This window comes from Hordeum vulgare, chromosome 6H, assembly GCF_904849725.1.
Source record: "Hordeum vulgare subsp. vulgare chromosome 6H, MorexV3_pseudomolecules_assembly, whole genome shotgun sequence".
NCBI lineage: Eukaryota > Viridiplantae > Streptophyta > Magnoliopsida > Poales > Poaceae > Hordeum > Hordeum vulgare.
Window position 1 is genome coordinate 167,173,217 of NC_058523.1, and position 8,335 is coordinate 167,181,551.

Here is an 8,335-nt window from a genome sequence, read left to right on the forward strand (position 1 = left end):
TAATCATCCATCACAGATCCAATGCCTATCAGTTTTTCCTACTGGTCCTTGCTATGTTACTTTGCCGCTACTGCAGTCACTGCTGCTACTGTTACTCTGTTGCTACTGCTGTTACTTTGTTGCTACTGCTGTCACTTTGCTGATACTGGTTACTGTTGCTACTGCTGCTATCACACTACTTTGCTACTGATACTTTGCTGCAGATACTAAATCTTTCAGGTGTGGTTGAAATGACAACTCAACTGCTAATACTTGAGAATATTCTTTGGCTTCCCCTTGAGTCGAATCAATAAATTTGGGTTGAATACTCTACCCTCGAAAACTGTTGCGATCCCCTATACTTGTGGGTTATCAACACCTTTTTCTGGCGCCGTTGCCGGGGAAGCCACAACTATATTCTCTAAGTCACTTGGGATTTACTTCTGCTGGTCACTATGAGGAATCCGATAGATCCAAGAACTAAAGTCTTGCCCTCAACTACGAGGACAGGTAAGGAATTGCCATCTAGCTCTGCACTTGATTCACCTTCAGTTATGAGTATGTTTGTGACACCACCTCGTGCTAGAAATCTTGATATGTCGCCTGTGCTTGATGATGGTACTTCTGCTGCCCATGATGCTTATGATGATGCTATGCTTGATACTGCTTTGCCTGATGATGTTATGCTTGATACTGCTTTGCCTGATGATGCTATGCTTGATACTGCTTTGCCACTAGGTGCATTCCTTGATGCACAAATTGCTAGAGTTGGTGTTAGATGTGATGATACTTCTGAAACTGCTGATACTATTGAAGTAGAACCTGCTACTTTGCCTGCTAGAACTAGCTCTCCTAGATATGAATTGCCTGATATGCCTGAGTGTTATGTTATGGAGGGAGAGATGGCTGAGGATTTTCTTGCGTGTAAGGATAGCTATGCTGTTGAGAAATTACTTCTCAAGTGTAAAGAAAAATCTCTGAACGCTAGGATGAAATACGACCCGAAGTTAGCAACTTCACCTATCTTTGTGACCGATAAGGATTATGAATTATCTGTCGACCCTGAGTTAATCACTCTGGTCAAATGTGATCCTTTTCACGGTTATGAGTCTGAAACGGTTGTAGCCCATCTTACCAAACTGCACGATATAGCCACCCTATTCACTAGTGAGGAAAAGATCCGCCACTACTATATCCTCAAGCTGTTTCCTTTCTCGCTAAAGGATTATGCTAAGACTTGGTTCACTTCACTTGCTCCTTGTTGTGTGCGTATCCCCCAGGATATGGTCTACTACTTCTCTGAAAAATATTTCCCTGCCCATAAGAAGCAAGTTGCCTTGCAGGAAATATACAACTTTGTGCAAGTTGAAAAAGAGAGTCTCCCACAAGCTTGGGGGAGGCTCGTCCAGCTACTGAATCCTTTGCCTCATCACCCTCTTGAGAAGAATGAAATACTTGATATCTTCTATAATGGACTTACGATGCTTCTAGAGACCACCTAGATAGTTGTGCCGGTTGTGTTTTAGGGAATGAACTGTAGAACAAGCTGAGATCCTATTGAATAATATCTTGTGAAATGAGAATGCTTGCACTATTCCCGACCCACCTCCTAAGCCAACTCCGAAGAAAAGAGGTATTCTATTCCTCAGTCCTGAAGATATGCAAGAAGCTAAGAAATCTATGCGAGAGAAAGGCATTAAATCCAAAGATGTCAAAAATCTACCACCTATCAAAGAGATCCATGGTCTTGATAACACAATACATGTAGTAGAAGTAAATTTTCTGCGTAGATTCAATGAGAGTGATATTCCTTTCGATAAACCTGCTAGCTTATGCCTGGATGAATTTGATAACTTTGTTGCCGAACAACAAAGTTTCAATGATTATGTTAGCAGACAATTGGAACAGTATGCTCGTATGCTTAGTCATTTAAGTGCTTGAGTGGACAAAAATATCAATGATCTTAAGCTTCTGAGTAAGCATGCCTCTATGGTCACCACTCAAGTAGAACAAGTACTTAAAGCTCAGAATGACTTGCTCAATGAGTTGAATGACAGTTCTGACAGAGTCGTCACTAGAGGCGGTAGAATGACCCAGGAACCTTTGTATCCTGAGGGTCATCCTAAGAGAATTGAACAAGATTCTCAAGGAGTTAGCACTAATGCACCTAGTCCTCCTGGAAAGAAGAAAGATGATATGAACTTGCACGCTAGCAACCCTGTTGCTGCTACACCTGAGAGTCCAAACGATGCCTCTGTTTCTAATGCTGAAGCACAATCTGGTGATGAACATGAGCCTAATGATAATATAGACAGTGATGTTCATGTTGATGCTCAACCTAGCAATGATAAGGATGTGGAGATTGAAACTGTTGATCTTGATAACCCACAACCTAAGAATAAGAGATACGATAAGAATGACTTCACAACTAGGAAGCACGATAAAGAAAGGGAACCATGGGTTCAGAAACCCATGCCCTTTCCTCCCAAACCATCCAAGAAAAAGGATGATGAGGATTTTGAGGGATTTGTTGAAATGATTAGACTTGTCTTCGTGCAAATGTGTTTGACAGATATGCTCAAAATGTCTCCGTATGCTAAGTACATGAAGGATATTGTGACTAATAAGAGGAGGATACCTGAGATTGAGATTTCCGCCATGCTCGCGAATTATACCTTCAAGGGTGGAACTCCCAAGAAACTAGGTGATCCCGGAGTGCCCACTATACCTAGCTCCATTAAAGGTAACTATGTTAGAACTGCTTTATGTGACCTTGGAGCCGGTGTTAGTGTTATGCCTCTCTCTCTTCATCATAGACTGGAACTGGATAAGTTGACACCCACTAAAATCTCTCTGCAAATTGCTGACAAATCAATTGCTTCCCCTATCGGCATTTGCGAGGATGTGCCTCTTGTGGTTGCTAATATCACTATCTTAACAGACTTTGTTATCTTGGATATTCCCGAGGACGATGCCATGGCGGTCATCCTTGGAAGACCCTTTTTAAACACTACAGGGGCTGTTATAGATTGCAACAAAGGCAATGTCACTTTCCATGTCAACGGTAATGAGCATACGGTGCACTTTCCGAAGAAACAATATCGAGTACATTGCATCATTGCTATCGAAAAAACTTCATCGATTCTTATTGGGAGCTTTGAATGTCCTATACCTCCTGTTAAGATGAAGTATGATTTGCTTGTTGGGGACATACATATCGCCATTGAGGTAACCTAGTGACTATTCGAAAATTCTCCATTCTCTTTTGCAATTCAAAAAAGTTTGTCAAAGAGACTTGATCAACCTCATTGACGGATTTCTTTCGATGACCATGAGATGGATGAATCGAGGAGTCACAAACCTCTGTTACAAGCTTTCACCTTCGGTTGCTTAGAAGAAAAATGATAGGTTTAGTTTAGTTTTCCCTGTTTTCTGTTTTAGCGTCCCGTAGAAAAGTACCCCTAAAATTAAAGTTCACCGAACGTCCTGAAAATTAAGTATGATTTTTGCTGGATGTTTTGAAAAATACTGAGACGAAGAGTTAGTCTGGGGGCCGCACTAGTGGGCCACAAACCCTGGAGGCACGGGCACCCCCTGGCTGCTCCTACCAGGCTTGTGGGGCCCACGTGCACCCCCTCTACTCATTCTAGCTCCCATCTGGTTCTCCTACCTCCAAAAAAATCGTTTTGCTGCTCAAACCCGTGTTCTTGCTCTTCTTGCCGGGATTTTCGATCTCTTTGCTCAAAGCACCATTCTCCGAACTGTTTTCGGGAAATTACTCCTTGGTAAGTGACTCCTCCATTGGTCCAATTAGTTTTTTCTCTAGTGCCTTATACTTTGCGTATTTTTGCTGCCTTGGTGACCATGTTCTTGGGCTTTGCATCCTAATTTTAGCTGGTCCCTAGTAGTTTTGATGTGTAACATGGCTTCTAGGCACTCGTTGGAGTAGTTGCTACATGTTTTGTTGAGCCTTATTCACTTTTTCTTAGAGTCACTAAAATTACAGAAATTTTGAGAGATAGAAAAGGGAAAAGATGAGGAGGTTCTTAAGAAGCTCTTCAAGACGTGACCCCAAGGATGATGGAAGTGAGAAGAAGCCCAAGTATCCGGTCCCTCGAGTTGCAGAAGTTCAAGCGTGCGAGTGGCCAAGCGATGTGTTCTTACGCGCTGCCGGACTTTACGAGGACTTTTACTACTTGGTGGGGAACGCAGACCTTACCGCCTTCGTTGAAGATAAGTGTCCGCAATACCTCCTCCTCACTAATATCTTCGTACAAAGCTTTAACTTCTACCCCAGGAAGAATCCTCCTATGGTTGAGTTCAAATTATATGATATCCCCCAGCGCATGTCACTCCATGATTTTTGCAATATTTTCAAGTTACCTTACGTTGGGGATATTCTTGAACCTCGTCCACGGGATTTGGAAGCTTTCATTGATACTATTGCTGTAGGAGAAGAGAGACGAGTGTCTTGCGCTAGAGCTGCTAGCATTCATTTTCCCGTGCTTCGGTACTTCTCATTATTTGTGGGAAAGTGTTTGATTGGCCGCGGGAAAGCTGGGTCCCTTAGTTCCCCAGATCTTGCGGTCTTACGCGAAGTCGTTCATAATGATAAAACTTATAGCTTGGGCGCTATAGTAGCTCAACGGTTGAACACGAACCATTCTAAAGGCGTTGTCTATGGAGGTATCTATGCTACTCGTCTTGCTAGACACTTTGAGATACCCATTAGACTAGACGAGGAAGAAGAGATTCTTCTTCGTAAGAGATATCTAGATTACGATAGCATGGTTCGCCATGTCTTTCTTGATAGAGATATAAATAGAAGGATGATTTATAACCTGGTATTTAGTCAGGGTACTCGTGAGACTATTACTTTGCCTGCTCCTTCTTTGTTCAATCTTCATGCATGCAGGTACATTATTATGCCCTCGGACATCTACGCATATTGGGGCTTAGCCCAACCACAGGTGCCCGTGCACGAGCCACCAGTCGAGTACCAGACGCCAGTTTATCAGTTGGAGCTAGAGGAGCTCACACAGCAGTGGCATCCTCAGTCCACTCCGGAGTACCCCGGAGCTGGTTATTTCCCTACTTGGGAGTAGACCAACTTAGGCCAAAAGCCTAAGGTTGGGGGAGTACGTGTTTTTCACCGACTTTATATTCTTGCTTATGCTTTCACTTTGTGTGTCGGTGTTCACACTTTGCCACTGTATCATCCATGGTAGTGTATTTTCTTTTTTTCGTTTTATTTTCGTGTGTCTGTCTAGTTTGAGAAAACCCAAAAGGATTTTCTTGTTCTTCTTTTGCTTGTTGGGAGCTTTCCCGTGTAAATAGTTTTCTTTTTCTTTGGGTCAAGGTAAAAGACCATGGTTACAATGTTTAGTGGCTCTCGCATGCATATCTGTTTATCTATTAAAGAGCCATATTTCTTTGTCATCTCCTTTGTGTTTTCTTGCAGATTCCAGCTTAGTCCAATGCACAAGCACTCTTATTATTGTTCACATCATTCGGACGTGCAAGTGAAAGGAAATAATGACGATATATGATGAACTTACTGAGCCTGGAAAAGTTGGTATGAACTCGATCTATTTTGTTTTTGTAAATATGACTAGCTCATCGTTCCTAATTCAGCTTTGTTGTGAGAGAAACATGGTTGCAATGACAACTTAGAGATCATAGTTTCTGATGCCATGCTTAATTAGCTAGGAGCCTATAATGGTTTGTCTTGGATGCCCACATGAATTTTGAGATGACTATGATGTAGTATGATAGAATGGTATCCTCCTTTGAATGATTCAAGTGGCTTGACTTGGCACATGTTCACGCATGTATTTGAAACAAAATCAACATAGACTCTATGATGTTCATGTTCATAGTGATTTATGTCCTACTCATGCTTGCACTCAATGTTAGTTAATCTCAATGCATTTTGATGACTGTTGTCGCTCTCTAGTTGGTCGCTTCCCAGTCTTTTGCTAGCCTTCACTTGTACTAAGCGGGAATACTTCTTGTGCATCCACTTCCATAAACCCAAAGTTGTTCCATATGAGTCCACCATACCTACCTATATGCGGTATCTAGCTGCCGTTCCAAGTAAATTTGCATGTGCCACTCTCTAAATCTTCAAGAAATAATCTGTTTTGCATGCCCGAACCGCTCATGTGGTGACAGGGGGCTATCAGTATCTTCCATGCTAGGCGTGTTATCCTCGTTTTTTTTTATTCACTATCATTCATGAGAAAGGGGCCGGTAATTGGAATGCCTAGTTTCAGGCTCAAATCGAAAAGATAATTACAAACAAAACTCCCCCTGGATTGATGTTGGTATGGACGGCACCCGAGTATCCAGCTAGTCGTGGAGTGTGATTGATCGGAGGTGGGGGAGTCAAAACTTTACTTTTCTGTTTGGGAACCGCCTATAGCATGTGTAGCGTGGAAGATGGTGAAAACTCTTAGTCATTGCATTGACAATGAAAGCGTGCCACTGAAAATTATTATCTCTGTTTTCAAAGCTTGAGCTCTGGAACCTTTGCAAATCAATGCTTCCCTCTGCGAAGGGCCTGTCTATTTATGTTCCTTTTGAGTCATCCTCCTCTTATAAAAGCACCAATTAGAGAGCACCTCTGTCATTTTTATGCTTTGTTTTTAACTGTGTTGAGTATGACTGTGACTGGATCTTCTTTGCCATGAATTACAATGTTTAGTCAGCCCTTGGTCTTTGAAGGTGCGCTCTATTTATGTTTTGCGGTCTCAGAAAGAGCTAGCGAGATACCATCTGTTCGTACTGCTTCATGATTGTTTTGATTGAAGTGTTGACTTTTGAGGCTTATTATTATTTGCTCGCTAGTTGATTATGCCATTGATATGAGTTTACCGTGAGACCTATATGTCATTTGCTTTTGTGGTTAGCTTGTGATCTTGCTGAAATTCTGGTTATGAGTTAGACATAGTTGCAACAACAAGATCAAACAGAGTTCGTAAAAGTTTTTCTTTTGTCTCTTTCAGTTTGTCAACTGAATTTCTTGAGGACAAGCAAGGCTTTAAGCTTGGGGGAGTTGATACGTCTCCGTCGTATCTACTTTCCCGAACTCTTTTGCCCTTGTTTTGGACTCTAATTTGCATGATTTGAATGGAACTAACCCGGACTAACGCTGTTTTCAGCAGAATTGCCATGGTGTTGTTTTTGCGCAGAAATAAAATTTCTCGGAATGACCTGAAAATTTACGGAGAATTTTGTGGAATTTATGAAAAATACTGGCGCAAGAATCAGCGGAGGAAGTGGAGCTGTGAGCCCACAAGCCCACCAGGCGCGCCCCCCCTGGCCGCGCCTGGCAGGCTTATGGGGCCCACAACGCTCCACCGCCTCCAAATCCAGCTCTATTTAGTCTGTTTCGTCCGGAAAAAAAATCAAGGAGAAGAGTTCATCGCGTTTTACGATACGTAGGCGTTGCCACCTCCTGTTCTTCATTTGGAGGGCGGATCTAGAGTCCGTTCTGGGCTCCGGAAAGGGGAGATCGTCGCCATCATCTTCATCAACCTTCCTTTATCGCCAATTACATGATGCTCTTCACCGTTCGTGAGTAATCTCATCGTAGGCTTGCTGGACAGTGATGGGTTGGATGAGATCTATGATGTAATCGAGTTAGTTTTGACGGGGATTGATCCCTAGTATCCACTATGTTCTGAGATTGATGTTACTACTACTTTGCCATGCTTAATGCTTGTCACTAGGGCCCGAGTGCCAAGATTTCAGATCTGAACCTATTATGTTGTCGCCAATATATGTGTGTTTTAGATCCTATCTTGCAAGTTGTAGTCACCTACTATGTGTTATGACCCGGCAACCCCGGAGTGACAATAGCCGGAACCACTCCCGGAGATGACCATAGTATGAGGAGTTCATGTATTCACCAAGTGTTAATGCGTTGGTCTAGTTCTTTATTAAAAGGAGAACCTTAATATCCCGTAGTTTCCATTAGGACCCCGCTGCCATAGGAGGGATGGACAATAGATGTCATGCAAGTTCTTTTCCCTAAGCACGTATGACTACAAACGAAATACATGCCTACATTAGATTGAAGAACTGGAGCTAGTTACTTATCTCTCCGTGTTATAACTGTTACATGATGAATAGCATCCGGCATAATCATCCATCACCGATCCAATGCCTACGAGTTTTTCCTACTGGTCCTTGCTACGTTACTTTGCCGCTATTGCTGTCACTTCTGCTACCATTACTCTGTTGCTACTTCTGTTAATTTGCTGCTACTGCTGTCATGTTGCTGCTATTGGTTACTGTTGCTACTGCTGCTATCACACTACTTTGCTACTGGTACTTTGCTGCAGATACTAAA